General features: G+C 36.9%; 1 protein-coding gene across 28 annotated transcripts in view; it reads right to left on the bottom strand.

Moving 5' to 3' along the window:
* Window positions 1-13877, bottom strand: part of RHOBTB1 (Rho related BTB domain containing 1) — a 134334-nt gene that overhangs the window by 62684 nt on the left and 57773 nt on the right. For 19 of the 28 annotated variants that reach the window (XM_078345862.1, XM_078345865.1, XM_078345874.1 and 16 more), the window contains one exon: window positions 12516-12566. The exons of 3 other annotated variants lie outside the window; for them this stretch is intronic. The gene's annotated coding sequence lies outside the window, so the exon portion shown is untranslated. Of the gene's footprint in view, window positions 1-494; window positions 588-12515; window positions 12567-13877 lie in introns of all 28 variants that reach the window. 6 more of the 28 variants (XM_078345867.1, XM_035268300.3, XM_078345876.1 and 3 more) reach the window with 1 other exon arrangement.

Genomic DNA, 13877 nt, shown 5'->3' with positions numbered 1-13877 from the left:
CAGAAATTGAACCATATAAAAACACTTGTGGATATTCAGGACAAAGGCATACAATTCTAACTCCAACAGAAGATGAAAAATTCTTGGCTTTTAAATCTCGAGCATTCAAAGGGAATACTTATGGTAACTAAAATAAACAATTTTTAAAAAATTGGAAATGGGGCATGTGAAATGCTCTGTGGCAATCAGTTGTAGTTAAAGATATCCTAAGCTTAGAGCAATAGAGCATAATTCAGCTTTATGTTCATTAAGAAGAAAGTAGTTCCAAATTTGTTGGTATGCATGTCATGTATGTATTGTGTACCTGGAAATCATAAACACATAAATATTGATGCACATTCAGTGCCCAAATTTAACATTGTAATGTTTACTTGGAAAGGCAGACTTCTACGCATTTTCAGTGACGAGAGACATCTTGATGGAAGCTAACAGTAGCTAGCTCTTATAAAGTAATGGTTCAGGTAAACATAGAATTCAGTAAATGATGTACTTACCCTGGACATAAAATATGAGGTGTTTCAAACACACTGAGGATGGAGTGGGGTGGTCAAGAGAAGTAGGGCACTGGTGGTGTCCTGGTTCTTGATCTAGATGCCAGTTACATAGGTATGTTCAGTTTGCAAAAAGTCATCAAGTTGTACATTTGTGATCTGTATACATTTGTCAATGTGGTATACTTCAGTGCTTTCTTAAAGTAAAAGAAGAAAGAAAAAAGAAAGGAAGGAAGGGAAGGGAAGAGAAGAAGGAAGGGAATAAGGAAAGAAGGAAGGAAAGAAAGAAAAAGAAAGAAACAAGAAACTCTACACATTGATTTCAGAGGCTCTATTGTCCTCATGTGGGTGGGGCTTAAGGGCTGGATAGGGAAGCTTTGTCAAGAATTAATAATCAAAATATTGGTCAAGTCTTTAGAAATGGCAAAGTCCTACATGCTTTTTTGAGAAAGCTAATATTAAGGCTGTAGACTATGGGTGTTTAAAAACCTATGCTCACAAAGAAAAGTCTCCACAGTGCTCTGTAGTGGAGCACTTTCAAGTTACTCATTGAAAGCATTCTCTAAAGATGTCACCAGGTTAGCTTCTGAAGCAGCAGCATGACCACCTGCTGTGAAATCTTCAGATACAATGACAATCAAGCTACCGTATGTAAACATTCATGAGACTATCATATGCTTGTTAGGACTAGGCTATGCTTTAATTCAGTCAAACGAAACTTGTTTTAGGTTTTTGCAGCAACATTAGACCGTAAATGCAAAAGTGCTGGTGGAAAATTAACCAGACTTCTTAAGATTTCTTATTTTATTTGAAGTTGTTGGCTAATAACAAAGAATGGTTTCTAGCAAGTATTTTTCAGGACATACCTTAGACCTTTAGATAGAAATTATTACATGAAAAATTGTACAATTTTAAAAAGCAGGATGAAGCACTGTTTGTGGAAGTGGAAAATGATACCAGTCTGGAGCGCAACTAGAAATTTTAAGTCAAAAGATTTTAAAATGCCATAACGTTCATCCAATTATAAGGTTTTATTCTTGAAAAATAATAAATGTATAGAAAAAGATTTTCTTTAAAGAATGTTCATCATATCATTATTTGTGGAAACAAAATACTGAAAATAACTTTAGAAGTCCAAACACAGGAGATGGGTTAAAGAAAAACTAAGTTCCCCGTTATGCATTAAAAATGTATCCATTAAAAATGTGTTATAGGAGTATACTTATTGTTATATTAAGATGTTCATGATAAATCTTTAAATTAAAAAGATTACAATATTTACAGAATGACACTATTTCTTAAAAATTATCTGCCTACATATACACCATGGAATATTATGCAGCCATAAAAAAGAATGAGTTCATGTCCTTTGCGGAGACACGGATGAATCTGGAAACCATCTTTCTCAGCAAACTGATACAAGAACAGAAAACCAAACACGACATGTTCCACTCATAAGTGGATGTTGAACAATGAGAACACATGGACACAGGGAGGGGAACATCACATACTGGAGTCTACTGGGGTGTGGGGGGCTAGGGGAGCGATAGCAGGGAGTGGGGAAATTAGAGAGGGATAACATTAGGAGAAATACCTAATGTAGGTGATGGGGAAATGGAGGTAGCAAACCACCATGGCGTGTATCTACCTATGTAACAATCCTGCAAGATCTGCACATGTACCCCAGAACTTAAAGTAAAATTAAAAAAAAAATTATGTGCCTACATACACACAAAAAGATTGAGCTAGAAATATACTAAAATACTAATGCCAACATATTTTATAGGATAGGATAATAATTCATTTTTTTTCAATTTTTCTTATCTATATATTCTATCTCTTGTATAGTGAAGACGTGTTCTTTGTGAAATAAAAAAGTTTACAAAAAAGAGGTCAAGGGATAGGAAAATCAGGGAACAAAATACCTCCTTGTGTGAGAAAATATTCTTCCTTCATTATGTAAAATTAACATCTACTGTTGACCTTCTCTCTGTATACCTTAAGAACTTTATGTGAAGTGCTTTTCACCTGGTAGGGAACAGTCTTGCTGCTCCTGGAATGTTCTTTTCAATCCTGAGCAGAAGTCCCACTCATCAACATATCATCTTGGACGTTCTGGTTATTCAGCTCTCTTTACTTATCTCAAAGGAACTAATACCTCAACAGGCCCAACCACAAAAACGACACAGCCCTTCAGCCTAGAACAATGAAACGAGGATACACCAGCTGAATGCTAGGTGTAGGAACAAGATCATGGGAAACATTCTCTAATCTTTCCAGATCAAGTCATGAGACTTTGAGAGATTTCAGTAGTCATGGCAGAATAGAGTCCTTGGTTTACATCAAATAAATAGAGTTTAAAGAATATTAGAATCTGATCTAAGGGTTTGTTGTTGACTTTTGTTTGATACAAACAAAGGGAAACAAGTTTCCTTACTTGAAGCCTCTTTCCAGGAGCCTTAATGATCAGCTGCCAAATACAGTCTTTGGCTCCATGTCCACAGTATCTATTATTCTCCCATGCTTACTGAAGTGAGGCCAAATCTCATCCCTATTTAGAGAGAACAAATGCAGATATCTTGAGGAAAGGGAAAGCTGGTGAGCTTGTATTGTAAAGAGCCAGGAGAACACACTCTAATGAATGGAAGCACATGGGCTTCATGGCTTATGGTATTAAAAGTACATTCACGTGAAAGGATCAATGGCCTTGGGCATGCTATATGAGAAATAGGAGGGCAAAATGTAGAGAAGGCAGTTGAGATTGGCTGCTCATTAGAATCACTGGGGGATTTGTTTTGTTTTGCATACTGTTAACTGTACAAGAATGTTCTTGGCAGCACTATGCAAAACAGCCAACAACTGGAAACAACCCATCAATAGTAGAATGAATAAAAACTAATAAATTGAGGCTATTTATATAATGAAATATTATACACTACTAAAAAGGAATGAACTGCTACATACATTATGAATGAATCTCACAAACATAATATTGAAACCAGGCACAAAAGAGTACATAGGGTATGATTTCATTTATATCAAGTCCAAAAGCAGGCAAAATTAATCTATGGTATTAGAAGTCAAGATAAGGGTTACATTGATTGGGTAGTGGCTCGACAGGAGCATGAGAAGGGCTTCTGGGTACTGGTAATGTTCTGTTTTTGTATTTAGATGCTGGTTATGTGAGTTTGTTCAATTTAGGAAAACTTTTTGTTCTATAATTATAATTTGCTTATTTTTTAAAAGATATAATTCAATAAAAACTTTTTTAGTTCATATTCTTGGGCACTAACTTGGATCTACTAAAATTGTAGGCTGTAAGTTCTTTGAGGTATTCCAGTGTAAAGCAAGGTTGGGAATCACTGTACCATATGATCTACATCCAGTGGTGTGCAGAAGCCAGCCCCTACTAGCCCACAGAGCCATTTGTTAAATTTGTGGGAATTTTGCAAGCCCATTAGTGCCAGTATTAAAAATTAAATTATGTAAACTTACAATTAAATAAATCATACTAAAAACAAAGATTAGTACCCAAAACACATCAATTTCTAGTTATTTCTCTATATTTACTATTATCTATATTTTGAGGCTATTTATACCCATTTTATCTATATGGGGAACGTACAATATAATGATGTCATACTGCATCATCTTAACTCTGTTCTCAGCCACATCAGTAGCTTGAAATTGGACACGGTGGGAGTATTTACACCACAGAAATCAGCAGCCACTACCAATCAATTTATTGTTACTACCAAGCAACAATAAAGCACTTGGTTTATTGTTCTAGATCTAAGACACTAAATTTTTAAACTTAGAAGTGTGCTATATGTGTAGGTATTACACTATGAATAGTGTAATACTTGAAAAATATTCTTTTAGTATTAAACATTATCATTCCGTTCAGCAGGATGATAAAAAGGAAGTCATTCATATCACTGATGAATGAGTAGAGTTCTGATGTATGTCTTTGCTGTTTTGCTTTTCTCTTATTGATTATGCTAATAAAAGAAAATATCTGTATATGGGAACTGTGTCCCTTAATCAACTACAACATAGATTGGCCTATGGATAGAAGAGTTCTTCAAACAACAACAAAAGCATTCTGTGAGACTCAGCTGGCCATATAGAATTTATAATAACAAGTATTAGAGAGTTTATTATTATTTGTAAACTGCGTGCTACACATTCTTTATGTCACTAAGATTTATGTCAATTGTGTATGTACATACATACATTTTATTTTTTCCAGAAGAGCTGGATGATTTACCAGGTCACGACTGTCTACAACCCTCCTATGTTTAAGATTTCATCACTCTCTATTATAATTTAAGCAACAAGCAAATAAAATAAGGTAGTCTAATTATGACCTAGTAAGCATGACTTTCAGATGTAGTAACAACTATTCTTTAGAACCTCATGACTTATGGTCCCCAGATCAGCAGCATTGGCATCAGTGGGGAGCTTGTTAGAAATGTATGTTCTCTAGGAACGATCCAAGATGGCCGATCGCTAACATCCCGGGATTGCAGCTCTCAGGGAAGGCGCGGAGAACTAGAGGACGCCACACTTTCAGACAAAGTCTGGTCGCTCACGGAGCAGAAGATCCCCCAGTGGTGGAAACACAGGGGTCGCCAGCGCGACTCTCGTGGTCGGCGCAGCAGTTCCACCGGCACCTCGGCGCGGCAGCTCTCGGAGCAGAGTAAACGGGACGGGTTCCCCTTCTGACCGAGGTTTGGAGCCCCGGGAAGGCAGAGTCGCCTACTACGGAAACAAGAAGGAAGCCCGACAGGAGAATCCTGGGCGGAAAAGCACCATCAGTTTTAACGCCGCTGCTCTGGCCCTGGGAACTAACAACCTGGACGTCCACTCAAGAGACCTAATCTGAAAGTTGGTAATTTCAAAGACAACAGGAGGATAAATTTACAATGACGGGAAGAAACCAGCGTAAAAAAGCTGAGAATACTCAAAGTCAGAACGCCTCTCCCTCTAAAGATGATCACAGTTCCACATCAACAATGGAACAAGGCTTGATGGAGAACGAGCGCCTCCTGATGACAGAATCACTCTTCAAGGAATGGATAATAACAAACTTCAGTGAGTTAAAAGACCATGTTGTAGCCCAACGTAAAGAAACTAGGAACTTTGACAAAAGGCTTGATGAAATCCTACTGAGAATAGACAACTTAGAGAGGAGTATGAGTGAATTAATGGAACTGAAGAATACAATACAGGAACTCCGAGAAGTATGCACAGGTTTAAACACTCGAATTGTTCAAGCAGAAGAAGGGATATCAGAGGTCAAAGTCCAACTTAATGAAATAAAACGTGAAGAAAAGATTAGAGAAAAAAGGATAAAAAGGAATGAGCAAAGTCTCCAAGAAATGTGGGACTATGTGAAAAGACCAAATTTACGTTTGATAGGTGTACCTGAATGCAACGGAGAGAATGAATCCAAGCTGGAAAATACCCTTCAGGATATTATTCAGGAAAATTTTCCTAAACTAGCAAAGCAGGTCAACATTCAACCCCAGGTAATACAGAGAACACCACAAAGATATTCCTCAAGAAGACCAACCCCAAGGCACATAATCGTTAGATTCACCAGGGTTGAAACGAAGGAGAGGATACTAAGGGCAGCCAGAGAGAAAGGTCGGATAACCCACAAAGGCAAGCCTATCAGACTTACAGCAGATCTCTCGGCAGAAACTCTACAGGCCAGAAGAGAGTGGGGGCCAATATTCAACATCCTCAAAGAACAGAACCTTCAGCCCAGAATTTCATATCCAGCCAAACTAAGCTTCACAACTGAAGGAAAAATAAAATCTTTTATGAACAAGCAAGAACTCAGAGATTTTATTACCACCAGGCCTGCTTTACAAGAGCTTCTGAAAGAAGCATTACACACAGAAAGAAACAACCAGTATTAGCCTTTCTAAAAATACACCAAAAAGTAAAGAGCACCAACATAAAGAAGAATTTACACCAACACATGGATAAAACAGCCAGTCAACATCAAATGGCAGTAACCCTAAATTTAAATTGACTAAATTCCCAATCAAAAGACACAGCCAAAACCCAACGGCATGTTACATCCAGACCTGTTTCACATGCAAGGATACACAAAGACTCAAAACAAAGGGATGGAGAAAGATTTACCAACCAAATGGAGAGCAAAAATAAATAATAAATAAATAAAAAGCAGGAGTTGCAATTCTTGTATCGGATAAAATAGATTGTAAAGCAACAAAGATATAGTGGTAAAAGGATCAATGCAACAACAAGAGCTAACGATCCTAACACCCAGATACGAGACTTAGACTCAATGAGACAGAAAATTAATAAGGATATCAAGGACTCGAACTCAGATCCAGAACAAGTAAACTTAATAAATATTTATAGAGCTCTCCACTTCAAATACACAAAATATACATTCTTGTCAATACCACATCACACCTACCCATTAGTTTAAATGAAACATTGATTGGCCATTATTAATACCCAATTTTTTTCAAAATAAAGCAATATTTCCATTTACTCTCCCTCTTTCTCTTCCTCTTTCTTCCTCTCCTTTACTTATTTTTTTTTTTCTTTCCTTCTCTCAAAAAAAAAGAAATCAACTTGTAAACCTCTAGATCCAGGTCGGCAATGTCTCTTTCATTGCTTGATTTCCTTTCTTCCCTTCCTTCCCTCCCTCCCTCCCTCCCCGCTTCCTCCCTTCCTTCCTTCCTTTCTTCATCCCTTCCTTCCTCCCTACCGTCCTTCTTCCCTTCCTTCCTGCCTTCCTCCCCCCCCCAAAAAAAAAAAAAAAAAAAGAAATGTATGTTCTCAGGCCCCATCCCAGAATTCCTGAATCAGAATCTGCACTTTAACAAGATGCTCATCCTTGTTGTATGTACATGAAAGTTTGAGCAAAGCTTTAAAAGCAGTTAATTCCTTGGTAAAAATAAAAATATCTATATAATCAATTTGAGATTAGTAATAAGGTTAAGGACAATATAGCAACTGGTGATTTCTAAGCACCTAGCTCCAGTTCAGCTACTTCATAGCACTGGGAAAGACATCTAATTGCTACTTCTAAATCTGAAGAAAAGGACATCCATCTTGCAATATGCATTTACCAAATACTAAAAGAGAAATTGCACCACCAGGATAATAAAGTCTATTCTAGGCCATTTGGATTATTACTAAAAAAGGAAAAACAGGTACAAGTATCAAACAAAGTATATTGAAGTAGTAGCTTTCCTCCACATATGTGATGAATTGGACGTGTTGCCAAGGACTTGGTTCTAAAAGTCCAAAGCAAGGCAGCAAGTGCCACATGACAAAATGTGGCAGCTGTGGAGAGGATTGCACAAAACACTTCCCAGAGATATAATTTAGGCCAGAGTAGTTATCAAGTGCTGCAGGTGAAATGGGGAAATTGTAGTGTTTACACTTTTCCTATCAATATATCAGTCAGCAACACATGACAAAAAGAAAAGACAGGAGCAGCACACCTCAAATACTCAATACTACAGTGAACTGAAATGAAGCTAGCAAAGTCTCACATTTCAAAACTGAAAGCAACAATTTTCTACTGGCCATGATATTCTCCAGAAATATTTCTTAGTTATCTGGGTGGAAATAGTTGCTTTGAGATGCAAAGTTCTATGTAGAAAACACCTTAGATACTTAGGAACAGTGTCTGGAAGAAAATGAGAGCCACAAATCTGCAGGAGAAGCTTGGTATTTGTTTGTAGCAGGAACTAAGGCAGTAAAATAATTCAATGTAAGTAAACTTTGGCAACCTTAGAGTGTGAAAAAAACAAATGTAATGTAGACTGGGCCACTGGAATGTGGAGAGACCACTGGACCTGTTATATTCAAGAAAATAAGTTTCTATAACCATTCCTTGCAATATCAGAATTCAAATGACTCCAGTAAATTCAGAGACAAAATGATACAACTGCCCTAATATGTTAAAATACTTTCTTTCGAGATACTCTAGGCAAGATAAGAGAGCTAACTCTTATTGAGCACCTACTATGTGCTTTACATGTATGAGGATTTTATCAGACCTTCTACTGGGGGAGGGGATACTGTTCCCATTTTACAGTTGAGGAAAGTAAGGTCATAGTTCACCTAAGTTGCATAGTTAATGAAAAGCCAGAGTTTGGTCAAAACGAAAAAGCGCCAAACAGATCACTTAACAAAGACAGCTTGGAAGCGTTCGTGTAGCAAAGACAGCTTAGAAGGGTGTTACGTTCTGAATAAGAGAAAAACCATTTATCTCAGTGCCACTGACGATAAGTAAGAGTTCTCCTAGTACCCACCATATTTTACACCACTGAAATTCTCTTATCACCATTTCTGGATGTACCTTGGGTTTCAGATGTGCATCATACTTGCTAGTTGTATTTCAGGCTATGTTGGAAGATTTAGAAGACTTGGCACTTTTCAGGCAGTGTTATGCAATGGAACTGGGCTCTGGCTGGGACTTGGAAGCCTAGGTCCAGTTCAGGTTGTGTCACTTATTAACTAAGAGAGTAGTCAAGTTACGTTGCTTCTCTGGGTGCCAGTGTTTTCCATCCCCATGAGGTTGGGCTAAGTATCCTTAATAAGGACACTCCTGGCTCCATGATTCAACTCTCTTTGACCCAACTGTTTAAGATTGTGACGACTTCCATCAAAATACATTTAAAATGACCTAACGAGTTAGCCAATTTATTTAGGCAAAAATGTTGTGTAGTTCAAATTTAAATTTAAAAAAACTTGGAAAGTAAAAACAAACCCAGAAGAATAACTTCTATACTCCAGCATCTGCAAGAGTTAACCTGGAATGAAATGCTTTAAAGTGTTTTTGGGGGGAGTTTGTTAAGAGCAAATAGATATTCAAGTTCTTAGACAGCATTGGGTGAAAATCCAAGCTCTGTCTCCTAGTATTTCTTTAACATCTCTGAGTTCTGTTTCTTGCTTTTGTAAAATTGGAATCGATAATAAATATTAGTGGTAATTTAGTTAATGTGTCTGGCACCTACTAGGGGTATAAATGCTAGTTTATTGTTATCACAGCAGTCATTAGGGGTTTGGTCTATGTTTGGGTAACAATTCAAAGGAAATTTCTCCACAGAGAGATGGAGCCTGAGATCATAACCTCATTAACGCTGGGAACTTGCCATTAACCTGTGTCTATGCAATAAATAAACTCAGGTGCAGAGTGGACACATGTAATTGCTTTCTTCTACACCCATTGGCATCTCTTTCTCTGTGAAACTTGCTAATTTGTTTCTTAGTGGATAAACCCTGATCAGAGACATGCTGATGTATTTGATGACAGAGCTCAAGGAAGTATCTGAAGACAGCAGTGTCCTGGGACATCTGGGAAGAGATACTCACACATCACTTTTTGCAAATTTTCCAATTTCTGTCCTATGGGCACAAGGAAGAAAAGGAAGCCAGAAAAAGAAGGAAGTGGCTTCTATTTGTTTCCAAACTGAAAATAAAAATAATCTGATGCTAACAGATAACTAATCTGTAAAGATCCCATGCATTGGAGTGACTGCCTCTTGACCATTCCCCCAAAAGCTTTCCCTTTCCTTCTCTTCCCTGCTGCCCACACACTCTCCCACATCCTGCCCTTGTCTACACTCACTTTTGGAGACTCATTTTTCCCTCCCTCTCCGAGTTTTGTTTTGGTGCTGTGATGTTGGTGGGAAGCCTGGCAGAGATGAGAAGAGAAACACAAGAAACGCATTCAAATCACCTGTGCTCTTTAAGCCTTAATACATGAAACCAGAGGGGAACTTTGAATGGCCTATTTTCTAAAAGGAAGACCAAGAACATTTAAACATTTCTCTGTTTTCTACAGGTATATTCCTTGAGCAAAAAGTGGCAACATTTCAAATGTTTCCAGCCTTTATTAAAGAGGTAAGTCACACATACTAACTAAAGCTTTATGAAGTTCAAAAGAGAAAACAAATCATTGCTAAATGATTATTATTAGCAAGACCATGCTAATTCCTAGATCTCTTTTGTTCATAACATTATTTGATTCAAAGTATAATTTTAGTGCTTTAATTGTAGTTTTATTGTTGCTATACTGATCATTTTATTATATACCATTACCACAGCTAATCCTATGTCAGCTGATGGGGCCTTGGCCTGTAGTGGGATCTTCCCAGTAATAACAGTGCTGTTATAGAATGTGACCTGTTTTGTAATGATTCACTATATAGCAACTTTTACAGGACAGACATGTTATAGGACAACTTACAACATCCTTTTAAATGCTTTAAAAAATCTTCACTAATTAAGATTTTAGAGCTATTAGCTTGAGTGGCGGTTATCAGTACATTAAAAACAATGATATCTTAAGGTTCACTTTAATAACTTGTTCCCCATTTCATTTTTTATTGCCCCTTTATATAAAATTCACAAAGAAGGATTAACAACTGTTATGAATCACTCTATAAAAAGAAGGACGGGAGAAGGGAAGTGGGGAAACAGAAAAGAGAGAAGGCTGTCAATTTAGGCAAAAACGGAAAAAATCTTGCTTAATATTAGTTTGTTATCAGGACTTTGATTAGGAATTATCTTCTATATATCAAAATCCATCTACGTGGTACCTTCCAGATAAACTGAGGTTCCAGGAAAAATCCACTACTTTTAAATGTCATGCCAAATGATTATGCTTTCTCAAATATGCTATGCAGATTCAAACAGCTCATGGTTTTAGGTTACGATGCTTTGAAGCAATAACATCTTTGAGTTTGATATACTGCAATTTAGTGCTTCTGGGTGACTACATAATCTCTCCCTGTTGGTTGAAATTCTACATTCTGTCCTTTCCCAAACTCCCACCGATTAATCATCTATCCAGACAAAAAAAAAAAAAAAAATGTGCTTGGAATTTTGTTTTCATGCATATATATATATGGAATTGCAAAATAATTCCACGGAATGGAAAATGCTGAACTTCTCATAAATGTATCATTGATCCCCAATTCAGCCTTCTGGCAAGTATAATCTTGATTTATTCTCTATTGTTTTATACCTGAATGTTTAATATCTTGCCTTTTAAATCTTCTGTAAAATCCTCAGCACGAGAGACCCACGATAAAAACTTTCTCATATCTTTGATGGTGTCATGCCAGAAAGTACACATGAATACTTATAATTTCACTATTTTACTTAAGAGAATAGAATTTATTATTTGGTAACAGCTGGGCCATTGAGTGTTATTATGTGTGCTAGTAATTACCAAGTTACCTTAGGCAAGTCGCTTACCCTTCTTTGTCTTCCGTTTCTCTACTGGAAAACAATTTTTCAACTAGAGCGTTTAGGTCTTAGGGTAAGACAAAAACTTTTTTTTTTTAATTGCATTTTAGTTTTTGGGGTACATGCGAAGAACATGCAAGATAGTTGCATAGGTACACACGTGACAGTGTGATTTGCTGCCTTCCTCTTTTTTAAAACCTCCTATTTGGGCCATTTAATAGAAGAATTGAACATATTATCTAACGTTTCTAAACTTCCAACTCCTCACTTGTAGTTTGGGACTCAAGACAATGGTTTCACCTCCCAGAGATTTTTTTTTTTTCTTTTTGAAGCAGAATAAGAATATTATATAAAGAATGCAGCACATTACCTGAACCTTGATTCATGCTCAATACGTCAATTATTGAGTGCTAAGTTTCTTCCAGCACCAGAGTGCTAAGATTGGAAATAAAACCTCAATTATCAAGCATCCAGATCCCCAGTATTCTTAACTGTGGCACCATTCTGATGCTTAAAGTGAAAAAATAAAAAGTCATATAAAGGACAAACCGGTTTGAGGCCCATATTTGTACCATTGTACTCACAGAGTAAGCAATAATTTTAACAATAATTGAACTTGTGGCATTCATAACTGAGTATATAAAAAAGTCGAAGACAACATTTTAAAAAGACAAATGATTAAGAAACCTGTTCTGAAATGCATGCTCAGAATTAGACACAGGATGTCACCAATCTATAGTCATTGGTTTGCACAAAGACACTGACCTGGCTTGCTGGAAGTGAAGAACTGAACACTCTGCTCACTGCTGGACTTTCCTAAATAAAAGAGAGAAATACTTTATGAATTCTACTGCATGCCAGGAGTACATGGGGAGCCACTAAAATTTTCAACATATGTTGTTTTCTTTTCTTCCCCCTGGAAAAGGGAAGAATCTGCTTTATTTTTGCAAAGTGCCAGTGTTAAAGTGGCATTTCTTTGGGTCAAATACATCCTGAAATAGCTAGGTTAACATTTTGCTGCATTTGTGAAAATATATTTTTGAGCACTTGGGCACGATACCAAAAAAAAAAAAAAAAAAAAAAGACAACCCAAAAAACATGTAGCCACAAACTGACAGAGAGTAATGAAAATCCTTACAGGCATTTGACAATACAGAAGTCACAGATGTGGGCATTCTATTCAAAACAGCATTTTTAGACAATATAATCATAATCAAAAGACCCAAGAATTTTGCTTTTTCCTGTTGTATTTTTATAGCTTATAATTTGCATTATTGAGCCAATAATGTCAAACTGTTACATGTGTTTCTATTTCCACCTGTGTGATCACACAGCCCTAAGCACTTAACAACTACACTTCCTTCAAATTCTGGGAAAACAGTAATAGGCAAAATTAGTATATTGACTATGATATTCTTGCTTCCTAATGATTTTCCAAAGCCTTCTGCACTAGGATCAACTGGTTAAACCTTTTTCCCATTAATATGTCCAAATATGATCCAGGAATCTCAGAGGAAACCAGGTTTACTATAATAATTTGCTGCTCACTCCACCTGTGGAGCAATATGCAGACGTTATTTATACAGAAAAGAGCTTCTGTTTATTTTCTAGCAACTAGTGACTCTCTTAAGCATCTACACGGTTACTGGAAATGAAATGTAGTTCCAAATTTCTAAAAAGGGTTTGTAAACAAACTTATCAGAGTATGTTTTAAAAAGTCTAAGGCTTGCTAAGACCAAACAAACAGAGCCTATTGACTATTTACTATCTGCGGCTCTTCAGAGGACTTATACAAAGATCAAACCACTGATAACAGTATTTTTTCTTTCTGTTTAGAGTATGTTAGTGTAGAACGTACACCACAGCTGCAGTTGGGGGGTGGGGGAGCCCCAAACCAGTGAAACTTCAAGCTGAGCATCTGGCTGGAGTTAAACAAGGCTCAGTGAACAGCACAGGATGGGGAAGTTCAAAGTCAGGGCAACTCTTCTGTTTTTAAGTTCCTAGATTTTCCTAGACCTGGGTGCCTCTGTGTATATATCAACCTCCATGCATTTTTGCCCCCAGCAAATGTGTACAGTCAGCTCCAAAGGCACAGCTTGTGTGCTGACTTGCAAAGCCAAGTCAAAA

The sequence above is a fragment of the Callithrix jacchus genome, chromosome 12 (assembly GCF_049354715.1).
Source record: "Callithrix jacchus isolate 240 chromosome 12, calJac240_pri, whole genome shotgun sequence".
NCBI lineage: Eukaryota > Metazoa > Chordata > Mammalia > Primates > Cebidae > Callithrix > Callithrix jacchus.
The sequence above is the reverse complement of the archived record's forward strand: the minus strand, read 5'-3'. Positions and strand labels throughout refer to the sequence as shown.